The sequence below is a fragment of the Typopeltis vanoorti genome, chromosome 2 (genome assembly GCF_054136105.1).
Source record: "Typopeltis vanoorti isolate ZY-2024b chromosome 2, IOZ_Tvanoo_1.0, whole genome shotgun sequence".
Classification (NCBI taxonomy): Eukaryota; Metazoa; Arthropoda; class Arachnida; order Uropygi; family Thelyphonidae; genus Typopeltis; species Typopeltis vanoorti.
In genome coordinates this window covers 79,448,880-79,461,517 of record NC_143550.1, presented here as the reverse complement: position 1 = coordinate 79,461,517, position 12,638 = coordinate 79,448,880, and the positions used below count along the sequence as shown (strand labels likewise).

Genomic DNA, 12,638 nt, shown 5'->3' with positions numbered 1-12,638 from the left:
TCATGTTTAATACCACTTTCCTTCATAATGTGATCCATATAGATAATGAATAACAGAGGGGATAATGTACATCCTTGTCTCATACTAGATTTAACATTAAACCACCTTCCTGTACTTCCTTCAATTCTAACTGCTGACTTACAACTCAAATAAAGACTAGGTATTGCTTGATATAATGCCCCATTGACACCATATAACTGTAGCATATTGAATAGCTTCTTTCTTGGCACCTTGTCATATGCCTTTTCCAGATCGAGAAAACTTAAATATAGATCTTTGTTATATTCCCATGCTTTCTCGACTGTTTGTCGTAAAGTGAAGATCTGATCCTGACAGCCTCTATTTGGCCTGAATCCAGCTTGTTCTTCACCAAGCTTTTCTTCCACAATTCTTCTCAACCGTTTCTAAAGTATACTTGCATAAATCTTGCCAGGAACACTCAGTAGGGAAATATCTCTGTAATTCTCACATTCAGTTTTATTTCCCTTTTTATATATGGGTACTATGAGAGCTCTACTCCAATCATCGGGAATTCGTCCCTCTGTCCAGGATTTCTGAACTATGCAGTGCAGCCACTGTAAAACTTTTATACCACCATACTTCACCGTTTCTGGTCGAATATCATCTATTCCTGCTGCCTTTCCACATTTCAAGCCTTTGATGGCTTTTTCTACTTCAAGTATGGATATGTATTCCTGACTGCATGCCTGGTCACTGTTTTTTATCACTGTGCTGTCATCACTGCTGATTTCATTTAGCAGTTTTTCAAAGTAATTACTCCATACTTCAAGGATATCTTTTTCTCCTGTTTATATGTCACCTTTATCATCTCTAACTCCTTTTACAGCACTCTTTCCTCCATTTGTAAGCTTCTTCAACAACCTCCAGAATATTTTGCCACCATCTTGATATTTATTTTGTATGTTCTTGCCCAAGTCCTCCCATGACTTTTGTTTAGCTAGTTTTACACACTGTTTAGCTTTCTTACATTTGTCTCTGTATTCTCTAAGAGCACAAGCTGACTTATTTGCCAGGAACTTTTGATATGATTTCTTATTTTCCTTCACAGGAAAGATCTCACCAGTTTTTGTCTTGTTTGTTTCAGTCACCCCTATTATGTCGATCTGGTACTTATCTAATTCCTCAGCTAGCTCCATTTCTTTACAGTTCAGGCTTCTTACGTTGATAGTACCGATCTTTAATTCTGGTGATGTTGAATTAGCGTGTGTTTTCATATTTGTTCCAGTAGCTGACTTTTCGCTGTTCGCCCTGGTTTCCTGGCGAAAACAACGGGGGCCTTGTTTAACCGGGCGACGCCCCAGCCAGCATGAAATTTTGTCATGTTGTACCAAATCTGTACACAGTAATTGAAATGCAGCCTATTTAAGGTAGGAACCATGACCTCTTTATGTCTACATGTCAATATCCTCCTCTTCCTCCTCCTAGTTTCCATAACCTATGGTGGTCTAATGATATTACAACACCAAACAAAACTAAATGCAAGAATGCTAAACACTACGTAAAACTAGCTAAACAAAAGTCATGGGAGGACTTTGGCAAGAATATAGAAAATAAATATCAAGAAGGTGGGAAAATATTCTGGAGGTTGTTGAAGAAGCTTAGGAATGGAGGAAAGAGTGCTGTAAAAGGAGTTAGAGGTGATAAAGGCTACATGAAAACGGGAGAAGAAGATATCCTTGAAGTATGGAGTAATTACTTTGAAAAACTGCTAAATGAAACAAGCAGTGATGACAGCACAGTGGTAAAAACCACTGACCAGGCATGCAGTCAGGAATACATATCCATATTTGAAGTAGAAAAGCCATCAAAGGCTTGAAATGTGGAAAGGCAGCAGGAATAGATGCTATTCAACCAGAAATGCTGAAGTATGGTGGTATAAGAGTCTTACAGTGGCTGCACTGCATAGTTCAGATAGCCTGGACAGAGGGACGAATTCCTGATGATTGGAGTAGAGCTCTCATAGTACCCATATATAAAAAGGGAAATAAAACTGAATGTGAGAATTACAGAGGTATTTCCCTACAGAATGTTCCTGGCAAGATCTATGCAAGTATACTTGAGAAACGGTTGAGAAGAATTGTGGAAGAAAAGCTTGGTGAAGATCAAGCTGGATTTAGGCCAAATAGAGGCTGTCAGGATCAGATCTTCACTTTACGACAAACAGTCGAGAAAGCATGGGAATATAACAAAGATCTATATTTAAGTTTTGTTGATTTGGAAAAGGCATATGACAAGGTGCCAAGAAAGAAGCTATTCAATACGCTACAGTTATATGGTGTCAATGGGGCATTATATCAAGCAATACTTAGTCTTTATTTGAGTTGTAAGTCAGCAGTTAGAATTGAAGGAAGTACAGGAAGATGGTTTAATGTTAAATGTGGTGTGAGACAAGGATGTGCATTATCCCCTCTGTTATTCATTATCTATATGGATCACATTATGAAGGAAAGTGGTATTAAACATGATATCAAAATTGGAGATGTTAATGTCAGCTCTTTGCTTTATGCAGATGATGTTATACTTCTAAATAAATCTGCTACAAGTCTGTAAGATTCTCTGACTAAATTGAATAGCTCTTGTAATAGATATGGTATGAAAGTCAGCAATAAAAAGACAAAGACAATGAAAATAGGCAGAATCATTGAAAATGTCAACTGTGTTGTGAATGGAGAACCTGTGGAACAAGTAAAACATTTCAGCTGCTTAGGCACGATTTTTACTGAAGATGGTAAATTAAATATAGAAATAGACAACAGAATCAGCAAAGCTGGTATGGTGGGAAGTCAACTGAACAAATTCATATGGAATAAGAGAGAAATTAGTCGGAACACTAAATTAGTTATATACAAGACAGTGTTCAAACCAGTTTTAACTTGTGGATCTGAGAGCTGGATCAGAAGTAAAACACTTGACCAAAGACTAGAGACCGCAGATATGAGCGTCCTGAGAAAGATTATAGGCGTGAACAGATGGCATCAATGGCAATATCATATTAAAAACGAGGATATTAGGAAAGAACTTGACATTGTCAACATCCAGAAATGCGTTAGCAGAGCTAATCTCAGGTGGTATATTCACTTAAACAGAATGGGCGAAGAAAGATTAGCAAAACAAGTGATCTCTGCCAGGTTGGCAGCAAAACGACCCAGAGGAAGACCAAGATATAGGTGGATTGATACGGTACAAAGTGCCTTAGACGATAGAAATATAAGATCTGATAATGTTGGAGTCTTGACAAGTAACAGACTGATCTGGAGGAAAATTGTAGATAGGAAGTTAGTAATGATGTAATTTTTTTCATGTAGTACTAATCATATCCTATTCCTGCCATGCACCCTTGAGGGTACATGGCAGGAATTTGATGATGATGAACTAAACTAAATTATAAAAGGATGCTTACTCACTAGCTTATACTTTGCTAGATTTCAAACTGGCATTCTCAGAACAAAACACGTTACAGCATTTTATTCCTGAGAATTTACATGCGACAATGAGTAAGTGAAACACTTTAAATTGTAGAAACCAAAAGATCTGAAGTCGTATTTTGGTACTCTCTAATGTTGTATAAAAGAAATTATTATAGTTATGTAAGAGTTAATCTTAAGATGACTTCTCCAAAATTTTGGCAGATTAATAATGTAGCCATACTTGTTAAAGTTAGGAGCATGCTTCATAGCCATTGTTAACTCTAAAAATAGTCTCTCTCTCTCTCTTCCTGTTTCTCTCTCTCTCTCTCTAACTTTTACTGACTTCTATATAGCAGCACATGTTTTCTTTCATCTAATTCTGCATGAAAGGGGTGTCCAAAGTGTGATCTGCCAGTCTTAATTTGTCGTAATAAAGGCAATGAATGTATTTCATATGTTCTCCAAGGCAGATATTAATGGATCTTCTGGTCTGTTCATAGTGGGCCAAGTCAAGGATGTGTTAGAGGATGCAGTTTGTCCTTAGGTGTGCAAGTTGTATTTCATTAGTACTTTGGCTATCTTTTCAGATGTTCCCTGTGGTGTGAAGATAGCCAAAGTACTAATTTCATTAGTACTTTGGCTATTTATTCAGGTGTTCCCTGTCAAGGAAAACTGTACAAAATAATGGTATTGCAATGCCCCTCTCTCCCCTTTAGCAAACTTTTACATGAAGCACTTTGAGAACAAAGTACTTACCACAGCTACTTTTAAACCGTTAGTCTGGTTATGCTTCATTGATGATGTTTACCATTTGACCCCATGCAAGATACTTTGGATTCCTTTGTAACTTACCTTAATAGTCAACACCACAAAATTCACTTCACATTAGAAAAATAATTAAATAACTGTTTGCCTTTTTTTTGGCACATTAGTACTCATCTTTCAGACGGTTCACTATTTTTTTCCCACTTCCAGAAAGCCAACACACACACACACACACACACACACACACACACTGAAAGATATCTACATAAACAATCACATCGTCATCCACTGCAACAGTACGTAATTCTCATAACAATATCTCAGAGTCAGGGCTGTTTGTTCTAATTATGAAGCCCTTTTTGCTGAACTTGACTATCTTTGCTGTATTTTCTTCTCCAATGGCTACAGCTCCTACATACAATACTACATATTCTCCAACCCCACTTTCCCTTTCAAAAAAAAAAAAAAAAAAAACGTGCAAAACACCAATATTCCCATTCCGTATATCCAGGGTACATCTGAAAAAGATAGCCAAAGCACTAATAAAATATTACCTTCACATAACATGAAAAATTAGAAACTTTGATCTGCTCTCTTTGGACAAACTACTCCATCTAGCACATCCTGGAGTCTATGAAGTTCCCTGTGACTGTGACTTGGCCTACTATGGACAGGCAGGAAGTTCCATTAACATCCACCTAGGAGAACTTAAGAAATGCATTTTCTACCATTATTATGGCAAGATAGGATGGCAAATCACACTTTGGACACCCCCCCCCCTTCATATAGGATTAGATGGAAGAAAACCGATGTACTATGTAGAAGTTGTTACAGGTCAGAGAGAGAGAGAGAGAGACAATTTTTAGAGTCAGCAATGACTATTAAGCATTTCATTAAGCTTAACAGGTACAGCTGCATTAATTGATAAAAAATTTAGGAGATGGTCATCTTAAGATCAATGCCTACGCAACTGTAATAACTTCCTTTATAAAACATTAGAGGGTACAATATTAGGACTTTAGGTCTTTTGTTCATTTTATTTGAATTTTTTCACTTACTCAGTGTTGCATGCAAACTATAACACGTTGTTTTTCCCTGAGGATGCTAGTCTGAAATCCAGCAAAAAAAAAAATATATATATATATATATATAAACCAGTAAGACCGCGTTTGAAGAGCTCCGAGAGCTAAGTTGTTTAGTTTTTAAAAAATAGCTTTATCAGTTAAAAAGTTTGTTAAGTTTTTTCACTTGGATAAATTGATACTAAAAATTAAAGATACCAAGAAATTATAGACTTGGTTTAATCCTTTATCCAAGTGTAAGCAAAAAAATATTGTGCCTGAAGTATTTTCAGGACTGAGGCAACTCATATATAGAAGCTAATGACTTCACATCACTTGCTTTAGTATCCCAAATTGCAACACACATTTCCTTGCAGGTATGTATAATGATGTGCATTATGGGAAGGGTCACTAACCAGACCAGTTTCAATATATGAGTTTTATATACGAGTTGCCAAAAGGTGTCACACCTTATTATTAAATTACTCTGGATTAGAAAAGGTTGTTGGAAATTTTTTTCAATTGGTTATACTATAAATTAAAGATACCAAGAAATTATATACTTGATTTAATCTTTTTATCCAAGTGTAAGCAAGCAAAGTTTGCACCTGAAGTATTTTCAGGACTGGGGCAACTCATATATAGAAGCTAAAGACTTCACATAACTTGCCTTCCCACATAGCATTATACATACCCATAAGGATATGTGCTTTGCATTATGGGATACTAAGGCAAGTGATGTGAAGTCATTAGCTTCCATATACAAGTTGCGCTAGTCCTGAAAATACTTCAGGCGCAAACTTTTCTTACACTTGGATAAAGGATTAAACCAAGTATATAATTTCTTGGGATCTTTAATTCAGGGGTTCCCAACCTTTTTGTTTCCTAGAGCACATTCTAAAATACCGGTAGGGCGACGGCACCATCTATTTTTTTCAAGCAAATTTTTTGAATTCGTTTGTTAAATGAATACATACAAAGTTTACATTATAATTAAATGTTTTATTACTTAAAAGTTCACATTATATAAAAATTTAAATATATATATGTAAGTTAGTGTGATCTTTGGCATTCCATTTCATTGGCCAGTGCTTCAGAATTAGGAGAATATGATGATATTCCATTTCTTAAACTGGAATGAACAACTTAGAATGCACATCTACTTTACATTGTATGTGTTTAATACTCGTCATGTGTCATTAACACATGCGTCATATAGCATGCCATGAATTGTTGCGTAATTATTTCAAACTATATGGCACACGGTTGAACAGCAGCAGGTACACACAAATTGGTCGACAGGCGCCATGGTGCCCGCGGGCATAGGGTTGGGAAACCCCTGCTTTAATTTATAGTATAACTAAGTGAAAAAACTTCCAACAACTTTCTCTAATCCACAGTAATTTAGATGTGACACCTTTTGGCAACTTGTATATAAAAATATGATTTCTGCATTACTTCAACCTTATTATCACCTCTGGGTCTGGCTTCCACTGAATGTTTTTGCTCTCTTAAGTTTTCTTCTGGAATTTTGCTCCTGGTGGGGGGGTGGCTTAGATTTTGGGGGGTTTGCATTGAGAGAGCAATTTGAGTTTCCAGGGGAAAGTGTTTTCCAGCATGGCCCGTGTGTGTGGCCTTGTCGGTGGATGCTTTTCCCTGGGATATGAGTGGTTCTGCTCAGTGGTAGGGTGAGCCTCTCACTGAGTGGAACCAATGCTGAGTTGGACAGTCTTTCAGTCACTCGTAGGGAGTGGTCTGGGGGATTGCCTAATTTTTAGAAAGACCCTTTACTTAAACAGTGGCAGAAATCAGTCTGAGTAGTGACCCCTTCCCATAATGCATAGCAATATATACCCGTAAGGATATGTGCTTTGCATTATGGGATACTAAAGCAAGTGATGTGAAGTCATTAGCTCTATATATGAGTTGCCTCAGTCCTGAAAATACTTCAGGTGTAGTCTTTGCTTGCTTACACTTGGATAAAGGATTAAACCAAGTATATAATTTCTTGGTATCTTTAACTTATAATATAACCAAGTGAAAAAACTTCCAACAACAGTCTAATACCAACAGAATTTTTCTAATATAAGTTTTATATACGAGTTGCCAAAAGGTGTCACACCTTATTATTAAATTACTCTGGATTAGAAAAGGTTGTTGGAAATTTTTTCACTTGGTTATACTATAAATTAAAGATACCAAGAAATTACATACTTGATTTAATCTTTTATCCAAGTGTAAGCAAACAAAGTTTGTGCCTGAAGTATTTTCAGGACTGGGGCAACTCATATATAGAAGCTAAAGACTTCACATAACTTGCCTTCCCACATAGCATTATACATATCCATAAGGATATGTGCTTTGCATTATGGGATACTAAGGCAAGTGATGTGAAGTCATTAGCTTCCATATACAAGTAGCCCAGTTGTGAAACTTTGTTTGCTCACACTTGGATAAAGGATGAAACCAAGAATATAATTATTGGCATCTTTAATTTATAGAATTAGACTGTATTGCAGAGTTAATTAGTTCAGGTTAAAAATTTTGTTTTAAATGTTGTTGACCAATGAGAAAAATGTGAACAATGGTGTACAAGTTGTCATTGTTTAAAGAATTTAATCAAAGGGACTTCATGCAGTGCAATGTCTATGAAATATATGCATTACCGAAGGCAGCTAGAATTTGGTTTGAAAGCCAGAGTGGTGGGAACGTGTGCAGAAAACGCTATGTGAGCAAGGATAAAACAAAAAAGTGTGTCTCAGGTTGTGAGATTGAAGTAGCGGATGGAACTCAGAATATGATTGAAAATGTGTGTGATGTAGTGCCAGATATCATTGAGAGTGAGATTAAATTTGACACAATTTAACACAACATTGAGAGAGAGAGAGAGAGAGGGTAAAAGTGTTGAACGAAAGAATAGTATGACTGATGTAAAGAACGAAGAGTTGGCTGTATTGAGGGAGATAGCTCGGTTGCAGAGTGATACATAGGGAGAGGTGGGAGCTGGATCAAATGCAAAAATGTCTGGCAAATGGATCAGCTGATAACAGAAAGAAAGAAGTGCAAGATAAGAAAAATGAGGGCTCTGCCAAGAGAAAAGACAACACTTGCTCCTTGAGAAAAATCAAGGAGCAAGTGTTGTATGGGCCCCTAGTATATTCAGTTACATGCTGTCTCAGGTAATTATCCCTTAGTAACTGCATAAAATCCATTTCCTTCCTCGGTGATTCAATCATAAAAGGTGTGATTGTGCTTTCCTGGTGTAAAAATTAATGATGTTAGGAAGACTATTAGAGCGCAAAAGGGTAGGGTGAAAGAAATGATCATATGGATTGGAATGAAGGATTTAAAAGGAGAAAAGAATGGCATGAGAGAGGGCATGAAAGAATTACTGGAAGTAGCAAAAGAAAAAAAAAATGAGAGAATTAAGATAGTGAGTCTGTTGTCATGGTATGACAGAGTAGAACTGAGAAGGAGGTCCATAATAGTGAATGACTCGATTGTAAGTTATGCAGGAGGAATTTTTGGCATTGGTTAGTTCATCCTGGCCAAAGGTTATTGGCATTAGTGAGAAATGGCTAACAGAAGATGATATATTTAGTGGGATAGAATGTGAAGGGTATAGGGGTATAGTGTGTTCAGGGAGGATCGAGAGAAAAGAATGGGGGAGAGGAGTGTCATTGATGATAGCTGATGAACTGCAACCAAAGAGAGTAGAAGTTCAACTGCAGGTCAGTGAAAATAGCATGTTTGAGGCTATCTAGTGTGAGACTGAGGCCAGCAGAACAAAATATACAGTTGGATGCTGCTGTAGACCAAGGGATGGAAAAGATGATGGAGATGGTATGCATCGGCAAATAGACTCAATGAGTAGAGAACAGGTAATTATTATGGGGGATTTCAACAATGGAGTGCATAGACTGGAAGGCGGAGAGGACACATGGGAGGAAGGAAATGGATTTTATGCAGTTACTAAGGGATAATTACCTGAGACAGCATGTAATTCAATAAACTAGGGGTTCGAGAGTGTAATTCTAGTAATTGCATCTGAGAATTTGTCTATAATGAATATAACCATGTTCCCACCAATTGGTAAGAGTGATCATATGGTCTTGACCTGAGAGATGCAAAATGTGTGGAATTTTCAGTTAAGACAGGGTATATGTAGAATTACAGGGTTGGTAAGTATGACAATCTTAGGAGATTGCTTCGATCAGTGCCATGGCATGTAAAACTGCAAGGGGCTGGATGCTGGTAAAGCATGGGAAGTGGTAAAGGAGTGTCTGAGGAAGCTAATGTACAGACTGCGCACCTAGAGTCAGGAGAGTAAATTAAGTGGGAGTTACATGGATGAATATCATCATCAAGCTGGAGCTGCAAAAATAGAAACAATTGTGGAAGGAATTTAAGGAGAAAGGTGACCTATAGACACATGAACAGTACAAGGCACAGACCAGAAGGGTAACTAGTGTGGTAAGAAAGGCAAAAGCAGATTATAAAAGAAAGTTAGCAATGCAGGCTAAAGAGAATCCCAAATAGTTCTTTTGATATGCTGCAAGTAAAAGAAAGAATGTATAAGGCAGAATGATTTTAAGGAATGCCGATGGCAGAGAGGTAACTGAATCAGTCAAAATAGTAGAATTACTAAGTGAACATTTTGCAAGGGTATATCATCCAGGTGGTGATATTCCAGGAATGAGAGAGAGCCAAAGGCTTATACGGGAACTGAGGTAAATGAAATGGAGGTGCATAGCATATTACAGAACCTTAATGTGAATACAACTGTAGGATCGGATGGTACACCAGCTCATTTTACATGAAGCAGCAAGGGAATTGTCACTGCCCTTGACCGTATTGTTTAATTTAAGTCTCAGCTCTAGTTAGTCCCAAGGGGGTGGAAAGAGGAGAAAAATAGTTCCATTGCATAAAGGAGTCTCCAAGACTGATGTAGCAAATTACTGACTGATCAGCATATCAGGAGTTGTCAAAGTATTGGAGATGTTGGTCAAGAGCAAGTACAGGAATGGATAGATGGAAATGGGATAATGTATGTGGGGGCAGCATGGTTTTGTGAAGGATAGGTCATGCCTCAAAAACTTGCTCAAGTTTTATAATACAGTGGTAGGTGAGTTGGATAAAGGTAATGGATTTATAGTTATACTGCTGGACTTTGAAAAGGCCTTTTACAGGATACCACATGGAATTCTAATGAGTAAACTGCAGCACATGGGGATGGATATAGGGTTGGTGAGATGGATAGGAAGGTGGTTGACAGAAAGAGAGAGAGATATATGAGAGGGTAATTTATTCAGGAGTAGAGTCCAAAAGAAGGCCTGTGTAGAAGACCTAGTTGCTCTGTTCTTGGACCGCTACTGATTAATTTATTCATTAACAATACAGGAAAGGATCTCAGAGGAACTGTTCAGTTATTTGTTGATGATACAAAGTTCAGTAGAGAAATAGTTAACACAGATGATGTTAAAGTTTTGCGGGATGTGAATGATTTGGATAGATTGGCACACTGCAGAAAGGAGAATGCAAGTCAGTTTAATGAGGTAAATATAAAGTTATGCATTTTGGGGTGAAAACATTACCAGCTACATACCACATTGCTGCAAATGTATTCCAGGAAATGGACGAAGCCAGACACTTGGAAGTGTTAGTGAACCTTACAAGAATAGGTTGAAGATTTGTGGGTTACTGAAACTGGCTCATAGGCAGAAAAAGGGGTGATGTAATTGAGACATACAAATTACTGAGAGGGTCTTTACAAGATTAATTCAGAGGAAATTTTTCAGAACAGGTCTGGTGGTGGGGGAACTAGGGGCCATTCTTGGGAACTTAGTAAGAGTGTAGTTAGCAAGGGTGTTAGAACTAGATTTTTTGCTTGGAGAGTAGTGAATGAGTGGAATAGGTTGCCAGAGTTTGTTGTGGGTGCCATAATCAGTTACCATGCAAATGTTGGATAGTTCTTGACATGAAGTTTAGGGCCTCCCTCGATGAGTCTAAGGCTTTTTGGGAGTTGCCCATAATGATGATAATAATAAAAAGCCAGTTAATAAGCATCCTTTTATAATTTAGCATTTTATTTTGGTGTTGTAATACCATTAAAGGAAGTTTAGAGTAATGTCCAATCACCTCTGATTCCTTATTATGTCTATTTCTTTCAAGATATCTTTATCATTGAATGCTTTTCATTCCATCCTTGTCTTGCAAACAACAAGGTCTGACACATCATATTCTGGACACATTTTCACATAAGTGCAAAAGACAGAAAACAGGAATATCACAGCAGTTACAAATCTGAAAGGCTATTGTTGGAGTCAAGAGTGGCAAAAAAAAAGAAGAAAAATAAAGCACTCTATGTCAGTACAAGCGAGTTGTTGGTTTTGTGTGATGTTGGCATATATGTTCATCCATAATTAGTACATCACCTGACCTCTGGTACACCATCACATAACTCGACATTTAATTAACTGACCCTTCAAGCTTAATATAACCAGCAAACTGATTTCCTGTTAATTGCACATAAATTAACAACAATAAGTTTTAAAAGTGAAACCACAGTTTACATACCCATAATTCTTTTATGTTTAAAACAGTTACGACATAATCTATTTTGCAAATGAAATATATCATTATAAATTATTTTATTTATTTTTGAATGTAAATCCTGCTTGAAAAAGGTTGTAAGCCTATCACAGTATTTAGTACTATAAGTGGACTACAGGTCAGATAACTAGTGGCGATAGTCGGTGGTAGATGGCATTGGTGTTAGATGATGAAGGTTGGTGGATGCCCTCCCTCGAAGAGTCTTTGGACTCCCTGGAGGTGTGATATAATAATAATAATAATAATAATAATATTTTTGCCGGCTTGGTTGGCCAAGTGGTTAGCGTATCTGCTCTCCAGCCAAAAGGCTGCGGGTTCGAATCCCATCGTGGGCATGGGTGTTTGTAATCATCTGTTAAAATAATAGTGGTGGTGCTGAGCAGTAGATGGCATTAGTGTAGTTTCAGTTCATTGGTTGGTCTGTTGAGTGGTGGAGACAGAGAATTGTCGAGTAGGTGCCCTCCCTCGATGAGTCTTTGGACTCCCTGGAGGTGTCATGTAATAATAATAATAATTTCATTCCATTCCCCTGGAAAACCAAATATGGCACTTTTTTTTAAACTACTCCTGTAATAAGCAGGGTTACTATTTCATACTGAGCAACAAAAAAACTATCAATCACTTAAAGACTTTCACATATAACCATGCTATAATAGGATTTAAACCCACACTTTCTTGAATTAAGAGATGGTATATTATCAGTTTAGCCAACTAGGCCAGCATCCACAATCTGATACTCATAATTATATCACATTAAAAATCTTGAGGCTGC

At 37.2% G+C, this 12,638-nt stretch overlaps 1 protein-coding gene across 8 annotated transcripts in view; it reads right to left on the bottom strand.

The window, feature by feature from the left end:
* PMCA (plasma membrane calcium-transporting ATPase 3) overlaps window positions 1–12,638 on the bottom strand; it is a 1,392,263-nt gene that overhangs the window by 1,069,896 nt on the left and 309,729 nt on the right. The gene's annotated exons all lie outside the window — the stretch shown is intronic.